Genomic DNA, 21,050 nt, shown 5'->3' with positions numbered 1-21,050 from the left:
GGTTTGATCATAAACAGGCTGGGTAGAGGTGTTCTGTACTGTAGAACAGTTATAACTGGTTTGATCATTAACAGGCTGGGTAGAGGTGTTCTGTACTGTAGAACACAGTTATAACTGGTTTGATCATAAACAGGCTGGGTAGAGGTGTTCTGTACTGTAGAACACAGTTATAACTGGTTTGATCATAAACAGGCTGGGTAGAGGTGTTCTGTACTGTAGAACACAGATATAACTGGTTTGATCATAAACAGGCTGGGTAGAGGTGTTCTGTACTGTAGAACAGTTATAACTGGTTTGATCATAAACAGGCTGGGTAGAGGTGTTCTGTACTGTAGAACAGTTATAACTGGTTTGATCATAAACAGGCTGGGTAGAGGTGTTCTGTACTGTAGAACAGTTATAACTGGTTTGATCATAAACAGGCTGGGTAGAGGTGTTCTGTACTGTAGAACAGTTATAACTGGTTTGATCATAAACAGGCTGGGTAGAGGTGTTCTGTACTGTAGAACAGTTATAACTGGTTTGATCATAAACAGGCTGGGTAGAGGTGTTCTGTACTGTAGAACAGTTATAACTGGTTTGATCATTAACAGGCTGGGTAGAGGTGTTCTGTACTGTAGAACAGTTATAACTGGTTTGATCATTAACAGGCTGGGTAGAGGTGTTCTGTACTGTAGAACAGTTATAACTGGTTTGATCATAAACAGGCTGGGTAGAGGTGTTCTGTACTGTAGAACAGTTATAACTGGTTTGATCATAAACAGGCTGGGTAGAGGTGTTCTGTACTGTAGAACAGTTATAACTGGTTTGATCATAAACAGGCTGGGTAGAGGTGTTCTGTACTGTAGAACAGTTATAACTGGTTTGATCATAAACAGGCTGGGTAGAGGTGTTCTGTACTGTAGAACACAGTTATAACTGGTTTGATCATAAACAGGCTGGGTAGAGGTGTTCTGTACTGTAGAACAGTTATAACTGGTTTGATCATAAACAGGCTGGGTAGAGGTGTTCTGTACTGTAGAACAGTTATAACTGGTTTGATCATAAACAGGCTGGGTAGAGGTGTTCTGTACTGTAGAACAGTTATAACTGGTTTGATCATAAACAGGCTGGGTAGAGGTGTTCTGTACTGTAGAACAGTTATAACTGGTTTGATCATAAACAGGCTGGGTAGAGGTGTTCTGTACTGTAGAACAGTTATAACTGGTTTGATCATAAACAGGCTGGGTAGAGGTGTTCTGTACTGTAGAACAGTTATAACTGGTTTGATCATAAACAGGCTGGGTAGAGGTGTTCTGTACTGTAGAACAGTTATAACTGGTTTGATCATAAACAGGCTGGGTAGAGGTGTTCTGTACTGTAGAACAGTTATAACTGGTTTGATCATAAACAGGCTGGGTAGAGGTGTTCTGTACTGTAGAACAGTTATAACTGGTTTGATCATAAACAGGCTGGGTAGAGGTGTTCTGTACTGTAGAACAGTTATAACTGGTTTGATCATAAACAGGCTGGGTAGAGGTGTTCTGTACTGTAGAACAGTTATAACTGGTTTGATCATTAACAGGCTGGGTAGAGGTGTTCTGTACTGTAGAACAGTTATAACTGGTTTGATCATTAACAGGCTGGGTAGAGGTGTTCTGTACTGTAGAACAGTTATAACTGGTTTGATCATTAACAGGCTGGGTGGAGGTGTTCTGTACTGTAGAACACAGTTATAACTGGTTTGATCATAAACAGGCTGGGTAGAGGTGTTCTGTACTGTAGAACAGTTATAACTGGTTTGATCATAAACAGGCTGGGTAGAGGTGTTCTGTACTGTAGAACACAGTTATAACTGGTTTGATCATAAACAGGCTGGGTAGAGGTGTTCTGTACTGTAGAACAGTTATAACTGGTTTGATCATAAACAGGCTGGGTAGAGGTGTTCTGTACTGTAGAACAGTTATAACTGGTTTGATCATAAACAGGCTGGGTAGAGGTGTTCTGTACTGTAGAACAGTTATAACTGGTTTGATCATAAACAGGCTGGGTAGAGGTGTTCTGTACTGTAGAACAGTTATAACTGGTTTGATCATAAACAGGCTGGGTAGAGGTGTTCTGTACTGTAGAACAGTTATAACTGGTTTGATCATTAACAGGCTGGGTAGAGGTGTTCTGTACTGTAGAACAGTTATAACTGGTTTGATCATAAACAGGCTGGGTAGAGGTGTTCTGTACTGTAGAACAGTTATAACTGGTTTGATCATTAACAGGCTGGGTAGAGGTGTTCTGTACTGTAGAACAGTTATAACTGGTTTGATCATTAACAGGCTGGGTGGAGGTGTTCTGTACTGTAGAACAGTTATAACTGGTTTGATCATAAACAGGCTGGGTGGAGGTGTTCTGTACTGTAGAACACAGTTATAACTGGTTTGATCATTAACAGGCTGGGTAGAGGTGTTCTGTACTGTAGAACAGTTATAACTGGTTTGATCATAAACAGGCTGGGTAGAGGTGTTCTGTACTGTAGAACACAGTTATAACTGGTTTGATCATAAACAGGCTGGGTAGAGGTGTTCTGTACTGTAGAACAGTTATAACTGGTTTGATCATAAACAGGCTGGGTAGAGGTGTTCTGTACTGTAGAACAGTTATAACTGGTTTGATCATTAACAGGCTGGGTAGAGGTGTTCTGTACTGTAGAACAGTTATAACTGGTTTGATCATAAACAGGCTGGGTAGAGGTGTTCTGTACTGTAGAACAGTTATAACTGGTTTGATCATAAACAGGCTGGGTAGAGGTGTTCTGTACTGTAGAACAGTTATAACTGGTTTGATCATAAACAGGCTGGGTAGAGGTGTTCTGTACTGTAGAACAGTTATAACTGGTTTGATCATAAACAGGCTGGGTAGAGGTGTTCTGTACTGTAGAACAGTTATAACTGGTTTGATCATAAACAGGCTGGGTAGAGGTGTTCTGTACTGTAGAACAGTTATAACTGGTTTGATCATTAACAGGCTGGGTAGAGGTGTTCTGTACTGTAGAACAGTTATAACTGGTTTGATCATAAACAGGCTGGGTAGAGGTGTTCTGTACTGTAGAACAGTTATAACTGGTTTGATCATTAACAGGCTGGGTAGAGGTGTTCTGTACTGTAGAACAGTTATAACTGGTTTGATCATTAACAGGCTGGGTAGAGGTGTTCTGTACTGTAGAACACAGTTATAACTGGTTTGATCATAAACAGGCTGGGTAGAGGTGTTCTGTACTGTAGAACAGTTATAACTGGTTTGATCATTAACAGGCTGGGTGGAGGTGTTCTGTACTGTAGAACATAGTTATAACTGGTTTGATCATAAACAGGCTGGGTAGAGGTGTTCTGTACTGTAGAACACAGTTATAACTGGTTTGATCATAAACAGGCTGGGTAGAGGTGTTCTGTACTGTAGAACAGTTATAACTGGTTTGATCATTAACAGGCTGGGTAGAGGTGTTCTGTACTGTAGAACAGTTATAACTGGTTTGATCATAAACAGGCTGGGTAGAGGTGTTCTGTACTGTAGAACAGTTATAACTGGTTTGATCATAAACAGGCTGGGTAGAGGTGTTCTGTACTGTAGAACAGTTATAACTGGTTTGATCATAAACAGGCTGGGTAGAGGTGTTCTGTACTGTAGAACAGTTATAACTGGTTTGATCATTAACAGGCTGGGTAGAGGTGTTCTGTACTGTAGAACAGTTATAACTGGTTTGATCATTAACAGGCTGGGTAGAGGTGTTCTGTACTGTAGAACACAATTATAACTGGTTTGATCATTAACAGGCTGGGTAGAGGTGTTCTGTACTGTAGAACAGTTATAACTGGTTTGATCATAAACAGGCTGGGTAGAGGTGTTCTGTACTGTAGAACAGTTATAACTGGTTTGATCATAAACAGGCTGGGTAGAGGTGTTCTGTACTGTAGAACAGTTATAACTGGTTTGATCATAAACAGGCTGGGTAGAGGTGTTCTGTACTGTAGAACAGTTATAACTGGTTTGATCATAAACAGGCTGGGTAGAGGTGTTCTGTACTGTAGAACAGTTATAACTGGTTTGATCATAAACAGGCTGGGTGGAGGTGTTCTGTACTGTAGAACACAGTTATAACTGGTTTGATCATTAACAGGCTGGGTAGAGGTGTTCTGTACTGTAGAACAGTTATAACTGGTTTGATCATTAACAGGCTGGGTAGAGGTGTTCTGTACTGTAGAACAGTTATAACTGGTTTGATCATTAACAGGCTGGGTAGAGGTGTTCTGTACTGTAGAACAGTTATAACTGGTTTGATCATTAACAGGCTGGGTAGAGGTGTTCTGTACTGTAGAACAGTTATAACTGGTTTGATCATAAACAGGCTGGGTGGAGGTGTTCTGTACTGTAGAACACAGTTATAACTGGTTTGATCATTAACAGGCTGGGTAGAGGTGTTCTGTACTGTAGAACAGTTATAACTGGTTTGATCATAAACAGGCTGGGTAGAGGTGTTCTGTACTGTAGAACACAGTTATAACTGGTTTGATCATAAACAGGCTGGGTAGAGGTGTTCTGTACTGTAGAACAGTTATAACTGGTTTGATCATAAACAGGCTGGGTAGAGGTGTTCTGTACTGTAGAACAGTTATAACTGGTTTGATCATTAACAGGCTGGGTAGAGGTGTTCTGTACTGTAGAACAGTTATAACTGGTTTGATCATTAACAGGCTGGGTAGAGGTGTTCTGTACTGTAGAACAGTTATAACTGGTTTGATCATAAACAGGCTGGGTAGAGGTGTTCTGTACTGTAGAACAGTTATAACTGGTTTGATCATAAACAGGCTGGGTAGAGGTGTTCTGTACTGTAGAACAGTTATAACTGGTTTGATCATAAACAGGCTGGGTAGAGGTGTTCTGTACTGTAGAACAGTTATAACTGGTTTGATCATTAACAGGCTGGGTAGAGGTGTTCTGTACTGTAGAACAGTTATAACTGGTTTGATCATAAACAGGCTGGGTAGAGGTGTTCTGTACTGTAGAACAGTTATAACTGGTTTGATCATAAACAGGCTGGGTAGAGGTGTTCTGTACTGTAGAACAGTTATAACTGGTTTGATCATAAACAGGCTGGGTAGAGGTGTTCTGTACTGTAGAACAGTTATAACTGGTTTGATCATTAACAGGCTGGGTAGAGGTGTTCTGTACTGTAGAACAGTTATAACTGGTTTGATCATTAACAGGCTGGGTAGAGGTGTTCTGTACTGTAGAACACAGTTATAACTGGTTTGATCATAAACAGGCTGGGTAGAGGTGTTCTGTACTGTAGAACAGTTATAACTGGTTTGATCATTAACAGGCTGGGTGGAGGTGTTCTGTACTGTAGAACATAGTTATAACTGGTTTGATCATAAACAGGCTGGGTAGAGGTGTTCTGTACTGTAGAACACAGTTATAACTGGTTTGATCATAAACAGGCTGGGTGGAGGTGTTCTGTACTGTAGAACAGTTATAACTGGTTTGATCATTAACAGGCTGGGTAGAGGTGTTCTGTACTGTAGAACAGTTATAACTGGTTTGATCATAAACAGGCTGGGTAGAGGTGTTCTGTACTGTAGAACAGTTATAACTGGTTTGATCATAAACAGGCTGGGTAGAGGTGTTCTGTACTGTAGAACAGTTATAACTGGTTTGATCATAAACAGGCTGGGTAGAGGTGTTCTGTACTGTAGAACAGTTATAACTGGTTTGATCATTAACAGGCTGGGTAGAGGTGTTCTGTACTGTAGAACAGTTATAACTGGTTTGATCATTAACAGGCTGGGTAGAGGTGTTCTGTACTGTAGAACAGTTATAACTGGTTTGATCATTAACAGGCTGGGTAGAGGTGTTCTGTACTGTAGAACACAGTTATAACTGGTTTGATCATTAACAGGCTGGGTAGAGGTGTTCTGTACTGTAGAACAGTTATAACTGGTTTGATCATAAACAGGCTGGGTAGAGGTGTTCTGTACTGTAGAACAGTTATAACTGGTTTGATCATAAACAGGCTGGGTAGAGGTGTTCTGTACTGTAGAACAGTTATAACTGGTTTGATCATAAACAGGCTGGGTAGAGGTGTTCTGTACTGTAGAACAGTTATAACTGGTTTGATCATTAACAGGCTGGGTAGAGGTGTTCTGTACTGTAGAACAGTTATAACTGGTTTGATCATAAACAGGCTGGGTGGAGGTGTTCTGTACTGTAGAACACAGTTATAACTGGTTTGATCATTAACAGGCTGGGTAGAGGTGTTCTGTACTGTAGAACAGTTATAACTGGTTTGATCATTAACAGGCTGGGTAGAGGTGTTCTGTACTGTAGAACAGTTATAACTGGTTTGATCATTAACAGGCTGGGTAGAGGTGTTCTGTACTGTAGAACAGTTATAACTGGTTTGATCATTAACAGGCTGGGTAGAGGTGTTCTGTACTGTAGAACAGTTATAACTGGTTTGATCATAAACAGGCTGGGTAGAGGTGTTCTGTACTGTAGAACAGTTATAACTGGTTTGATCATAAATAGGCTGGGTAGAGGTGTTCTGTACTGTAGAACAGTTATAACTGGTTTGATCATAAACAGGCTGGGTAGAGGTGTTCTGTACTGTAGAACACAGTTATAACTGGTTTGATCATTAACAGGCTGGGTGGAGGTGTTCTGTACTGTAGAACACAGTTATAACTGGTTTGATCATAAACAGGCTGGGTAGAGGTGTTCTGTACTGTAGACACAGTTATAACTGGTTTGATCATAAACAGGCTGGGTGGAGGTGTTCTGTACTGTAGAACAGTTATAACTGGTTTGATCATAAACAGGCTGGGTAGAGGTGTTCTGTACTGTAGAACACAGTTATAACTGGTTTGATCATAAACAGGCTGGGTAGAGGTGTTCTGTACTGTAGAACAGTTATAACTGGTTTGATCATAAACAGGCTGGGTAGAGGTGTTCTGTACTGTAGAACAGTTATAACTGGTTTGATCATAAACAGGCTGGGTAGAGGTGTTCTGTACTGTAGAACAGTTATAACTGGTTTGATCATAAACAGGCTGGGTAGAGGTGTTCTGTACTGTAGAACAGTTATAACTGGTTTGATCATTAACAGGCTGGGTAGAGGTGTTCTGTACTGTAGAACAGTTATAACTGGTTTGATCATTAACAGGCTGGGTAGAGGTGTTCTGTACTGTAGAACACAGTTATAACTGGTTTGATCATTAACAGGCTGGGTAGAGGTGTTCTGTACTGTAGAACAGTTATAACTGGTTTGATCATAAACAGGCTGGGTAGAGGTGTTCTGTACTGTAGAAACAGTTATAACTGGTTTGATCATAAACAGGCTGGGTAGAGGTGTTCTGTACTGTAGAACAGTTATAACTGGTTTGATCATAAACAGGCTGGGTAGAGGTGTTCTGTACTGTAGAACAGTTATAACTGGTTTGATCATAAACAGGCTGGGTAGAGGTGTTCTGTACTGTAGAACAGTTATAACTGGTTTGATCATAAACAGGCTGGGTAGAGGTGTTCTGTACTGTAGAACACAGTTATAACTGGTTTGATCATTAACAGGCTGGGTAGAGGTGTTCTGTACTGTAGAACAGTTATAACTGGTTTGATCATTAACAGGCTGGGTAGAGGTGTTCTGTACTGTAGACACAGTTATAACTGGTTTGATCATTAACAGGCTGGGTAGAGGTGTTCTGTACTGTAGAACAGTTATAACTGGTTTGATCATTAACAGGCTGGGTAGAGGTGTTCTGTACTGTAGAACAGTTATAACTGGTTTGATCATAAACAGGCTGGGTAGAGGTGTTCTGTACTGTAGAACAGTTATAACTGGTTTGATCATAAATAGGCTGGGTAGAGGTGTTCTGTACTGTAGAACAGTTATAACTGGTTTGATCATAAACAGGCTGGGTAGAGGTGTTCTGTACTGTAGAACACAGTTATAACTGGTTTGATCATTAACAGGCTGGGTGGAGGTGTTCTGTACTGTAGAACACAGTTATAACTGGTTTGATCATTAACAGGCTGGGTAGAGGTGTTCTGTACTGTAGAACAGTTATAACTGGTTTGATCATAAACAGGCTGGGTAGAGGTGTTCTGTACTGTAGAACAGTTATAACTGGTTTGATCATAAACAGGCTGGGTAGAGGTGTTCTGTACTGTAGAACACAGTTATAACTGGTTTGATCATAAACAGGCTGGGTAGAGGTGTTCTGTACTGTAGAACAGTTATAACTGGTTTGATCATAAACAGGCTGGGTAGAGGTGTTCTGTACTGTAGAACACAGTTATAACTGGTTTGATCATAAACAGGCTGGGTAGAGGTGTTCTGTACTGTAGAACAGTTATAACTGGTTTGATCATAAACAGGCTGGGTAGAGGTGTTCTGTACTGTAGAACACAGTTATAACTGGTTTGATCATAAACAGGCTGGGTAGAGGTGTTCTGTACTGTAGAACAGTTATAACTGGTTTGATCATTAACAGGCTGGGTAGAGGTGTTCTGTACTGTAGAACAGTTATAACTGGTTTGATCATAAACAGGCTGGGTAGAGGTGTTCTGTACTGTAGAACAGTTATAACTGGTTTGATCATAAACAGGCTGGGTAGAGGTGTTCTGTACTGTAGAACAGTTATAACTGGTTTGATCATTAACAGGCTGGGTGGAGGTGTTCTGTACTGTAGAACATAGTTATAACTGGTTTGATCATAAACAGGCTGGGTAGAGGTGTTCTGTACTGTAGAACAGTTATAACTGGTTTGATCATAAACAGGCTGGGTAGAGGTGTTCTGTACTGTAGAACAGTTATAACTGGTTTGATCATAAACAGGCTGGGTAGAGGTGTTCTGTACTGTAGAACACAGTTATAACTGGTTTGATCATAAACAGGCTGGGTAGAGGTGTTCTGTACTGTAGAACACAGTTATAACTGGTTTGATCATTAACAGGCTGGGTAGAGGTGTTCTGTACTGTAGAACAGTTATAACTGGTTTGATCATAAACAGGCTGGGTAGAGGTGTTCTGTACTGTAGAACAGTTATAACTGGTTTGATCATAAACAGGCTGGGTAGAGGTGTTCTGTACTGTAGAACAGTTATAACTGGTTTGATCATAAACAGGCTGGGTAGAGGTGTTCTGTACTGTAGAACAGTTATAACTGGTTTGATCATAAACAGGCTGGGTAGAGGTGTTCTGTACTGTAGAACAGTTATAACTGGTTTGATCATAAACAGGCTGGGTAGAGGTGTTCTGTACTGTAGAACAGTTATAACTGGTTTGATCATAAACAGGCTGGGTAGAGGTGTTCTGTACTGTAGAACAGTTATAACTGGTTTGATCATTAACAGGCTGGGTAGAGGTGTTCTGTACTGTAGAACAGTTATAACTGGTTTGATCATAAACAGGCTGGGTAGAGGTGTTCTGTACTGTAGAACAGTTATAACTGGTTTGATCATAAACAGGCTGGGTAGAGGTGTTCTGTACTGTAGAACACAGTTATAACTGGTTTGATCATAAACAGGCTGGGTAGAGGTGTTCTGTACTGTAGAACAGTTATAACTGGTTTGATCATAAACAGGCTGGGTAGAGGTGTTCTGTACTGTAGAACACAGTTATAACTGGTTTGATCATAAACAGGCTGGGTGGAGGTGTTCTGTACTGTAGAACAGTTATAACTGGTTTGATCATTAACAGGCTGGGTAGAGGTGTTCTGTACTGTAGAACATAGTTATAACTGGTTTGATCATTAACAGGCTGGGTAGAGGTGTTCTGTACTGTAGAACACAGTTATAACTGGTTTGATCATAAACAGGCTGGGTAGAGGTGTTCTGTACTGTAGAACACAGTTATAACTGGTTTGATCATAAACAGGCTGGGTAGAGGTGTTCTGTACTGTAGAACAGTTATAACTGGTTTGATCATAAACAGGCTGGGTAGAGGTGTTCTGTACTGTAGAACAGTTATAACTGGTTTGATCATAAATAGGCTGGGTAGAGGTGTTCTGTACTGTAGAACAGTTATAACTGGTTAGATCATAAACAGGCTGGGTAGAGGTGTTCTGTACTGTAGAACACAGTTATAACTGGTTTGATCATAAACAGGCTGGGTAGAGGTGTTCTGTACTGTAGAACACAGTTATAACTGGTTTGATCATAAACAGGCTGGGTGGAGGTGTTCTGTACTGTAGAACACAGTTATAACTGGTTTGATCATTAACAGGCTGGGTAGAGGTGTTCTGTACTGTAGAACACAGTTATAACTGGTTTGATCATAAACAGGCTGGGTAGAGGTGTTCTGTACTGTAGAACATAGTTATAACTGGTTTGATCATTAACAGGCTGGGTAGAGGTGTTCTGTACTGTAGAACACAGTTATAACTGGTTTGATCATAAACAGGCTGGGTAGAGGTGTTCTGTACTGTAGAACAGTTATAACTGGTTTGATCATAAACAGGCTGGGTAGAGGTGTTCTGTACTGTAGAACAGTTATAACTGGTTTGATCATAAACAGGCTGGGTAGAGGTGTTCTGTACTGTAGAACAGTTATAACTGGTTTGATCATAAACAGGCTGGGTAGAGGTGTTCTGTACTGTAGAACAGTTATAACTGGTTTGATCATAAACAGGCTGGGTGGAGGTGTTCTGTACTGTAGAACAGTTATAACTGGTTTGATCATTAACAGGCTGGGTAGAGGTGTTCTGTACTGTAGAACAGTTATAACTGGTTTGATCATAAACAGGCTGGGTAGAGGTGTTCTGTACTGTAGAACACAGTTATAACTGGTTTGATCATTAACAGGCTGGGTAGAGGTGTTCTGTACTGTAGAACAGTTATAACTGGTTTGATCATAAACAGGCTGGGTAGAGGTGTTCTGTACTGTAGAACAGTTATAACTGGTTTGATCATAAACAGGCTGGGTAGAGGTGTTCTGTACTGTAGAACAGTTATAACTGGTTTGATCATTAACAGGCTGGGTAGAGGTGTTCTGTACTGTAGAACACAGTTATAACTGGTTTGATCATTAACAGGCTGGGTAGAGGTGTTCTGTACTGTAGAACAGTTATAACTGGTTTGATCATAAACAGGCTGGGTGGAGGTGTTCTGTACTGTAGAACAGTTATAACTGGTTTGATCATAAACAGGCTGGGTAGAGGTGTTCTGTACTGTAGAACAGTTATAACTGGTTTGATCATAAACAGGCTGGGTAGAGGTGTTCTGTACTGTAGAACAGTTATAACTGGTTTGATCATTAACAGGCTGGGTGGAGGTGTTCTGTACTGTAGAACAGTTATAACTGGTTTGATCATTAACAGGCTGGGTAGAGGTGTTCTGTACTGTAGAACAGTTATAACTGGTTTGATCATTAACAGGCTGGGTAGAGGTGTTCTGTACTGTAGAACAGTTATAACTGGTTTGATCATAAACAGGCTGGGTGGAGGTGTTCTGTACTGTAGAACAGTTATAACTGGTTTGATCATAAACAGGCTGGGTAGAGGTGTTCTGTACTGTAGAACACAGTTATAACTGGTTTGATCATTAACAGGCTGGGTGGAGGTGTTCTGTACTGTAGAACACAGTTATAACTGGTTTGATCATTAACAGGCTGGGTAGAGGTGTTCTGTACTGTAGAACAGTTATAACTGGTTTGATCATAAACAGGCTGGGTAGAGGTGTTCTGTACTGTAGAACACAGTTATAACTGGTTTGATCATTAACAGGCTGGGTAGAGGTGTTCTGTACTGTAGAACAGTTATAACTGGTTTGATCATAAACAGGCTGGGTAGAGGTGTTCTGTACTGTAGAACACAGTTATAACTGGTTTGATCATAAACAGGCTGGGTAGAGGTGTTCTGTACTGTAGAACAGTTATAACTGGTTTGATCATTAACAGGCTGGGTAGAGGTGTTCTGTACTGTAGAACAGTTATAACTGGTTTGATCATAAACAGGCTGGGTAGAGGTGTTCTGTACTGTAGAACAGTTATAACTGGTTTGATCATAAACAGGCTGGGTAGAGGTGTTCTGTACTGTAGAACAGTTATAACTGGTTTGATCATTAACAGGCTGGGTAGAGGTGTTCTGTACTGTAGAACACAGTTATAACTGGTTTGATCATAAACAGGCTGGGTAGAGGTGTTCTGTACTGTAGAACAGTTATAACTGGTTTGATCATTAACAGGCTGGGTAGAGGTGTTCTGTACTGTAGAACAGTTATAACTGGTTTGATCATAAACAGGCTGGGTAGAGGTGTTCTGTACTGTAGAACAGTTATAACTGGTTTGATCATTAACAGGCTGGGTAGAGGTGTTCTGTACTGTAGAACAGTTATAACTGGTTTGATCATTAACAGGCTGGGTAGAGGTGTTCTGTACTGTAGAACAGTTATAACTGGTTTGATCATAAACAGGCTGGGTAGAGGTGTTCTGTACTGTAGAACACAGTTATAACTGGTTTGATCATTAACAGGCTGGGTAGAGGTGTTCTGTACTGTAGAACAGTTATAACTGGTTTGATCATTAACAGGCTGGGTAGAGGTGTTCTGTACTGTAGAACAGTTATAACTGGTTTGATCATAAACAGGCTGGGTAGAGGTGTTCTGTACTGTAGAACAGTTATAACTGGTTTGATCATTAACAGGCTGGGTAGAGGTGTTCTGTACTGTAGAACAGTTATAACTGGTTTGATCATTAACAGGCTGGGTAGAGGTGTTCTGTACTGTAGAAACAGTTATAACTGGTTTGATCATTAACAGGCTGGGTAGAGGTGTTCTGTACTGTAGAACAGTTATAACTGGTTTGATCATTAACAGGCTGGGTAGAGGTGTTCTGTACTGTAGAACAGTTATAACTGGTTTGATCATTAACAGGCTGGGTAGAGGTGTTCTGTACTGTAGAACACAGTTATAACTGGTTTGATCATAAACAGGCTGGGTAGAGGTGTTCTGTACTGTAGAACAGTTATAACTGGTTTGATCATTAACAGGCTGGGTAGAGGTGTTCTGTACTGTAGACACAGTTATAACTGGTTTGATCATAAACAGGCTGGGTAGAGGTGTTCTGTACTGTAGAACACAGTTATAACTGGTTTGATCATTAACAGGCTGGGTAGAGGTGTTCTGTACTGTAGAACAGTTATAACTGGTTTGATCATAAACAGGCTGGGTAGAGGTGTTCTGTACTGTAGAACACAGTTATAACTGGTTTGATCATAAACAGGCTGGGTAGAGGTGTTCTGTACTGTAGAACAGTTATAACTGGTTTGATCATAAACAGGCTGGGTAGAGGTGTTCTGTACTGTAGAACACAGTTATAACTGGTTTGATCATTAACAGGCTGGGTGGAGGTGTTCTGTACTGTAGAAACAGTTATAACTGGTTTGATCATTAACAGGCTGGGTAGAGGTGTTCTGTACTGTAGAACAGTTATAACTGGTTTGATCATAAACAGGCTGGGTAGAGGTGTTCTGTACTGTAGAAACAGTTATAACTGGTTTGATCATAAACAGGCTGGGTAGAGGTGTTCTGTACTGTAGAACAGTTATAACTGGTTTGATCATAAACAGGCTGGGTAGAGGTGTTCTGTACTGTAGAACAGTTATAACTGGTTTGATCATTAACAGGCTGGGTAGAGGTGTTCTGTACTGTAGAACAGTTATAACTGGTTTGATCATTAACAGGCTGGGTAGAGGTGTTCTGTACTGTAGAACAGTTATAACTGGTTTGATCATTAACAGGCTGGGTAGAGGTGTTCTGTACTGTAGAACAGTTATATCAACACTAAGGGATCCATTGCTACTAAGTAGTGTGATGTGTGATGTGTGTGTGTGTGTGTGTGTGTGTGTGTGTGTGTGTGTGTGTGTGTGTGTGTGTGATGTGTGTGTTGTGTGTGATGTGTGTGTGTGTGTGTGTGTTTGTGTGTGTGTGTGTGATGTGTGTGTGTGTGTGATGTGTGTATGTACACGTGTTCCAACATGACTCACTGGGCAATGACGTCAATTCAACATCTATTCCACGTTGCTTCAACGTCATTTGGAAACGACATTGTAATGACGTGATGAGGTGGAAACGACATTGATTCAAACAGTGTGTGGGGAGTGAGTGAGGGTCACAGTGACCCTGCATCTGACCCTAACAGGTTATGGAGTGTGAGTCAGAATGTCTACAACGTGTGAATGTGAAACACTGAGAGCATCGGCTAGCAGGGAGGAGGTGAGAAAAGTCTCCTGCACTGAAACATATCCATCCTCCACGGGAGATCACTGCTCACTGCATAGTGGAGGAAACGAGAGGGGTTATTCTAGTATTCTATTCTATTCTATTATTCTATTCTATTCTATTATTCTATTATAATATTATTCTATTCTTTTATTCTATTAATATATTATATTATTCTATTATTCTATTCTATTATTCTATTCTATTATTATATTCTATTAATTATTATATTATTATATTATATTATTATATTATTATATTAATATATTCTATTATTATATTCTATCATTCTATTATATTGTTCTATTTTATTATTCTATTATATTCCTCTATTCTTCTATTATGTTCTTCTATTCTTCTATTCTATTACTCTATTCTTCTATTCTATTCTTCTATTATATTCTTCTATTCTATTATTCTATTATTCTATTATTCTATTCTATTCTGCTATTCTATTCTTCTATTCTATTCTTTTATTCTATTTTTCTATTATATTATTCTATTCTTCTATTCTATTATTCTATTCTTCTACTGTATAATTCTATTATTCTATTTGATTATATTACCTGGAGACCCTGTTCATGGGTTGCATGTTTCGTCACAATTTTGTTTTGAACCTTTGTTGTAGGACTGATGCTCCACATAGTCTCTGGCTGCTGATGAAGACGTAGTCTAAAGTACATTACCGTGGCTTGGAAACAGCATGACATTTCAAAAGGAGGAAAATAATGAGCAGGACAAGCCTTTGTCATCATTGTAATGTCGCCAGATTGACTTTAGAAACAGCATAACTTGTGCTAGCTAGCTAAGATTGAGGGGAGCGCACCGACATTTTTACGAGCTAGCGTTAGCTAGCAACACATTGCTAGATCATGACAACATTGCCATCTCTCTAAAGTAAACTTGACCACTTCATAATGATGTTGTCGCCTACTAATTATTTGTCTACTTCAGCAATGTCATCGTATTTCCAGGCCACTGTAGGGCGCATCTGACCAAACAGTAATAAGCCACCGTTCAGAAAGACTTGGCATTAAGCATCAGACAGACATCAATAGGCTGGGGCATCTGAAGAATGCTGATAACCATGGCAACGCGTGACCGAGTGATGGAGGTGCAGCCTATGAATAGAGCAACAGACTGTTACCTCTCCTACCCCTCCTGTCTCTCCTAACCCTCCTAACCCTCCTAACCCTCCTATCCCCTAGAGACCCTACAGAGCAGCATCAGACTGTTACCTCTCCTAACCCTCCTAACCCTCCTAACCCTCCTATCCCCTAGAGACCCTACAGAGCAGCATCAGACTGTTACCTCTCCTAACCCTCCTAACCCTCCTAACCCTCCTAACCCTCCTAACCCTCCTAACCCTCCTATCACCTAGAGACCCTACAGAGCAGCACCAGACTGTTACCTCTCCTAACCCTCCTATCTACAGGAAATCACGGAGTATAAATAGAAAACCAGCCACGTCACGGACACCGACGTCTTGATTCCAGACAAACTAAACACCTTCTTTGCCAGCTTGAGGATAATATGGTGTCACCGGCGCGGCCCGCTACCAAGGACTGCAGGCCCCCCCTCCTTCTCCGTGGCCGATGTGAGTAAGACATTTAAGCGTGTTAACCCTCGCAAGGCTGCTGGCCCAGATGGTATCCCTAGCCACGTCCTCAGAGCATGCGCAGACCAGCAGGCTGGTGTGTTTACAGATATATTCAATCTCTCCCTATCCCAGTCTGCTGTCCCCACATGGTTCAAGATGGCCACTGTTGTTCCTGTACCCAAGAAGGCAAAGGTAACTGAACAAAATGACTATCGCCCCGTAGCACTCACTTCTGTCATCATGAAGTGCTTTGAGAGACTAGTCAAGGATCATATCACCTCTACCTTACTTGTCACCCTAGACCCACTCCAATTTGCATACCGCCCCAATAAGTCCACAGACGATGCAATCGCCATCACACTGCACACCACCCTATCCCATCTGGACAAGAGGAATACCTATGACGAATGCTGTTCATTGACTACATCTAAGCATTCAACACCATAGTACCCTCAAAGCTCATCATTAAGCTTGAGGCCCTGTGTCTCAACCCCACCCTGTGCAACTGTGTCCTGGACTTCCTGACGGGCTGCCCCCAGGTGGTGAAGGTAGGAAAAAACATCTACACTTCGCTGATCCTCAACACTGGGGCCCCACAAGGGTGCGTGCTCAGCCCTCTCCTGTACTCCCTGTTCACCCACGACTGCGTGGCCATGCACGCCTCCAACTCAATAATCACGTTTGCAGACAACAAAACAGTAGTAGGCTTGATCACCAACAACGATGTGACAGCCTATAGGGAGGAGGTGAGGGCACTCGGAGTGTGGTGTCAGGAAAATAACCTCACACTCAACATCAACAAAACAAAGGAGATTATCGTGGACTTCAAGAAACAGCAGAGGGAGCACCCCCCTATCCACATTGACGGAACAGCAGTGGAGAAGGTGGAAAGTTTTAAGTTCCTCGACATATACATCACAGACAAACTGAAATTACCCACCCACACAGACAGTGTGGTGAAGAAGGCAAAACAGCACCTCTTCAACCTCAGGAGGCTGAAGAAATTTGGCCTGTCACCTAAAACCCTCACAAACTTTTACAGATGCACAATTGAGAGCATCCTGTCGGGCTGTATCACCGCCTGGTACGGCAACTGCTCCACCCACAACCGTAGGGGCTCTCCAGAGGGTGGTGCAGTCTGCACAACGCATCACCAGGGGCAAACTACCTGCCCTCCATGACACCTATAGCACCCAATGTCACAGGAAGGCCAAAAAGATCATCAAGGACAACAACCACCCGAGCCACTGCCTGTTCACCTCTCGCTACCATCCAGAAGGCGAGGTCAGTACAGGTGCATCAAAGCTGGGTTCGAGAGACTGAAAAACAGCTTCTATCTCAAGGCCATCAAGCCATCACTAATACAGAGAGAATGATGCTTACACACAGACTTGATATCATTGGCCACTTAAATAAATAGATCACTAGTCACTTTAATAATTAGATCACCAGTCACTTTAATAATGTTAACATATCTTGCATTACTCATCTCATATGTATATACTGTACCTTATACCATCTATTGCACCTTGCCTATGCCGCTCGGTCCTTGCTCATCGATATATTTATACAGTGGGGGAAAAAAGTATTTGATCCCCTGTTGATTTTGTACGTTTGCCCACTTACAAAGAAATGATCAGTCTATAATTTTAATGGTAGGTTTATTTGAACAGTGAGAGACAGAATAACAACAAAAAAATCCAGAAAAACGCATGTCAAAAATGTTATAAAATGATTTGCATTTTAATGAGGGAAATAAATATTTGACCGCTCTGCAAAACATGACTTAGTACTTGGTGGCAAAACCCTTGTTGGAAATCACAGAGGTCAGACGTTTCTTGTAGTTGGCCACCAGGTTTGCACACATCTCAGGAGGGATTTTGTCCCACCCCTCATTGCAGATCTTCTCCAAGTCAATAAGGTTTAGAGACTGACATTTGGCAACTCGAGCCTTCAGCTCCCTCCACAGATTTTCTATGGGATTAAGGTCTGGAGACTGGCTAGGCCACTCCAGGACCTTAATGGGCTTCTTCTTGAGCCACTCCTTTGTTGCCTTGGCCATGTGTTTGGGGTCATTGTCATGCTAGAATACCCATCCACGACCCATTTTCAATGCCCTGGCTGAGGGAAGGAGGTTCTCACCCAAGATTTGACAGTACATGGCCCCGTCAAATGATGCGGTGAAGTTGTCCTGTCCCCTTAGCAGAAAAAACACCCCCAAAGCATAATGTTCCCACCTCCATGTTTGACGGTGGAGATGGTGTTCTTGGGGTCATAGGCAGCATTCCTCCTCCTCCAAACACGGCGAGTTGAGTTGATGCCAAAGAGCTCCATTTTGGTCTCATCTGACCACAACACTTTCAACCAGTTGTCCTCTGAATCATTCAGATGTTCATTGGCAAACTTCAGACGGGCATGTATATGTATTCTTGAGCAGGGGGACCTTGCGGGCGCTGCAGGATTTCAGTCCTTCACGGCGTAGTGTGTTACCAATTGTTTTCTTGGTGACTATGGTCCCAGCTGCCTTGAGATCATTGACAAGATCCTCCCGTGTAGTTCTGGGCTGATTCCTCACCGTTCTCATGATCATTGCAACTCCACGAGGTGAGATCTTGCATGGAGCCCCAGGCCGAGGGATATTGACAGTTATTTTGTGTTTCTTCCATTTGCGAATAATCGCACCAAATGTTGTCACCTTCTCACCAAGCTGCTTGGCGATGGTCTTGTAGCCCATTCCAGCCTTGTGTAGGTCTACAATCTTGTCCCTGACATCCTTGGAGAGCTCTTTGGTCTTGGCCATGGTGGAGAGTTTGGAATCTGATTGATTGATTGCTTCTGTGGACAGGTGTCTTTTATACAGGTAACAAGCTGCGGTTAGGAGCACTCCCTTTAAGAGTGTGCTCCTAATCTCAGCTCGTTACCTGTATAAAAGACACCTGGGAGCCAGAAATCTTTCTGATTGAGAGGGGGTCAAATACTTATTTCCCTCATTAAAATGCAAATCAATTTATAACATTTTTGACATGCGTTTTTTTCGATATTTTTGTTGTTCTGTCTCTCACTGTTAAAATAAACCTACCATTAAAATTATAGACTGATCATTTCTTTGTCAGTGGGCAAACATACAAAATCAGCAGGGGATCAAATACTTTTCCCCCCCACTGTATGTACATATTCTTATTCCATCCCTTTAGATTGGTGTGTATTAGGTATTTGTTGTGGAATTGTTAGATTACTTGTTAGAGTTCAGGATAGGAGTAAACTGCTGTATAGAAGAACACAGGGTCAGTATAGGAGTAAACTGCTGTTAGAAGAACACAGGTTCAGGATAGGAGTAAACTGCTGTACAGAAGAACACAGGTTCAGTATAGAAGTAAACTGCTGTACAGAAGAACACAGGGTCAGTATAGGAGTAAACTGCTGTATAGAAGAACACAGGTTCAGTATAGGAGTAGCTCAGACTAGTTGACTCCTCCATAGCAGGATGCCAGGATTGTCAGTTTGGATTCATTATGTGTCTGAAAATCCCATAAGATTAGAGAGCTCATTTCTGGTTGAATAACTAACACAGTGCCACGGGGCCCTTCGTCTCCCATCACTCCTCTGGAGTGGCGTGATAAGCACCCCTCTCTCTCACCGAGGAGGATTTGGTTATTTTAGGTTGCGGCATTGCGTTCCAGCGCCTCCTCCACTTTCCTCTTCCTGTCCTCTCTGTGATCTTATTATTAATTCTAATACACTTCCTCTCACTCACTCGTCTCCTACGGATCAAATCATTTCAAACTTCACAGCCAGCGAGCTGCTGACTTAACAGACGTCTCTCTCACTCACCACAAAGCACAGGATACAGCTTATCTGATGGCTTCAATATATACCCCATGTGGAGGTTATATTTAGTACGCTCTTAAATACAGCGTGAGTGTCATGTTTTAGCTGTTAAATGTACTAAAATGGGAATACAATTTTAATCTGAACCTTTCAAATGGTACCACAAAGATGATTGGAGGTCCACACATCAGAGAATGTTAACTTGAATGGGAATATCTGTTGTTTTAAATTATACTGTCAGTCCTCCATAGAAAACCTATTGAAATCATAGAAATACAGATAATAGAATAGACGTGACCTTTTAAGTTGACATTTGACGGTGGGTGGACAGGCGGTGGTAGCAATCTTTGTGGTAGTAATTACAAGTAAAAATGTTAATTAAATGTAAATGTCAATAGTGTACCAGCTAAATTGCAGAGGCCTGAAGGGATAGGTCCATTCTATTAATTATATTTCTACGATTGAAATGACCTGCTCCCTGTATTCAAGAGCATGTCGTGTCTGAACCGATCTCGGGCACAAAAACATATGCGAATATGACAGAAAATCATAATTTTTATATAATTGATGTTTTTAGACAATTGAGGTTAAAGGTTTAAAAATGAAAATGTGTATACTTTTTTAAAGGTATAATAAAATAGTTTAACAACACTGTTTGTTAGCTTTTAAATGATATCAAACTCAACCGTTTATCTTTGCCAGCGATGCTATGGTGGTGTATGCAAAATGGGTCAACTGGAACACCTTGATCTCCTGAATGGTTTAACATCCAGGTCCAAAAAGGCACATTCTGACCACTTTTCCACCGGGAAAACATGTATGGATGGTTTAGTTTAAATCAAAAGGGATGCTGTCAAAAAGGGTTTGAATTCAAAATGGATTTAGCCCGACAGCCAATATATAGGCTACAGAATAGCTAGACAAGCCACCCAGAACTAAAACATCTATATTGACAAGAAAGCCACCCAGAACTAAAACATCTATATTGACAAGAAAGCCAGCCAGAACTAAAACATCTATATTGACAAGAAAGCCACCCAGAACTAAAACATCTATATTGACAAGAAAGCCAGCCAGAAGACAAGAAAGCCAGCCACATCCACACAGTACTACTAGAGTGACAAGACAACCAAATCCATACATGATTAAACTATAGAAGAGCTATAGTGACCTATACAGGTTAGCTGTTCATGATTTGTATGTTTCATCACAATATTGTTTTGAACGTTTGTTTTGGACTGATGCCCGACTGAGCGTTCTACTCAATGCATCGTCAATGAGCGCTGATGAAGATTTCATCAAAACTGCATTACAGTGGCTTGGAAATACAATGACTTTTAAAATGAGGCAAATAATTAGAAGGAAAACCTTTTGTCATCACT

General features: G+C 41.1%; 1 protein-coding gene across 1 annotated transcript in view; it reads right to left on the bottom strand.

The window, feature by feature from the left end:
- LOC106595591 (glutamate receptor-interacting protein 1) overlaps positions 1-21,050 on the bottom strand; it is a 431,870-nt gene that overhangs the window by 291,727 nt on the left and 119,093 nt on the right.

The sequence above is a fragment of the Salmo salar genome, chromosome ssa07 (genome assembly GCF_905237065.1).
Source record: "Salmo salar chromosome ssa07, Ssal_v3.1, whole genome shotgun sequence".
NCBI classification, from domain to species: Eukaryota; Metazoa; Chordata; class Actinopteri; order Salmoniformes; family Salmonidae; genus Salmo; species Salmo salar.
Note: the sequence above shows the minus strand (reverse complement) of the source record. Positions and strands in the feature narration are given on the sequence as shown.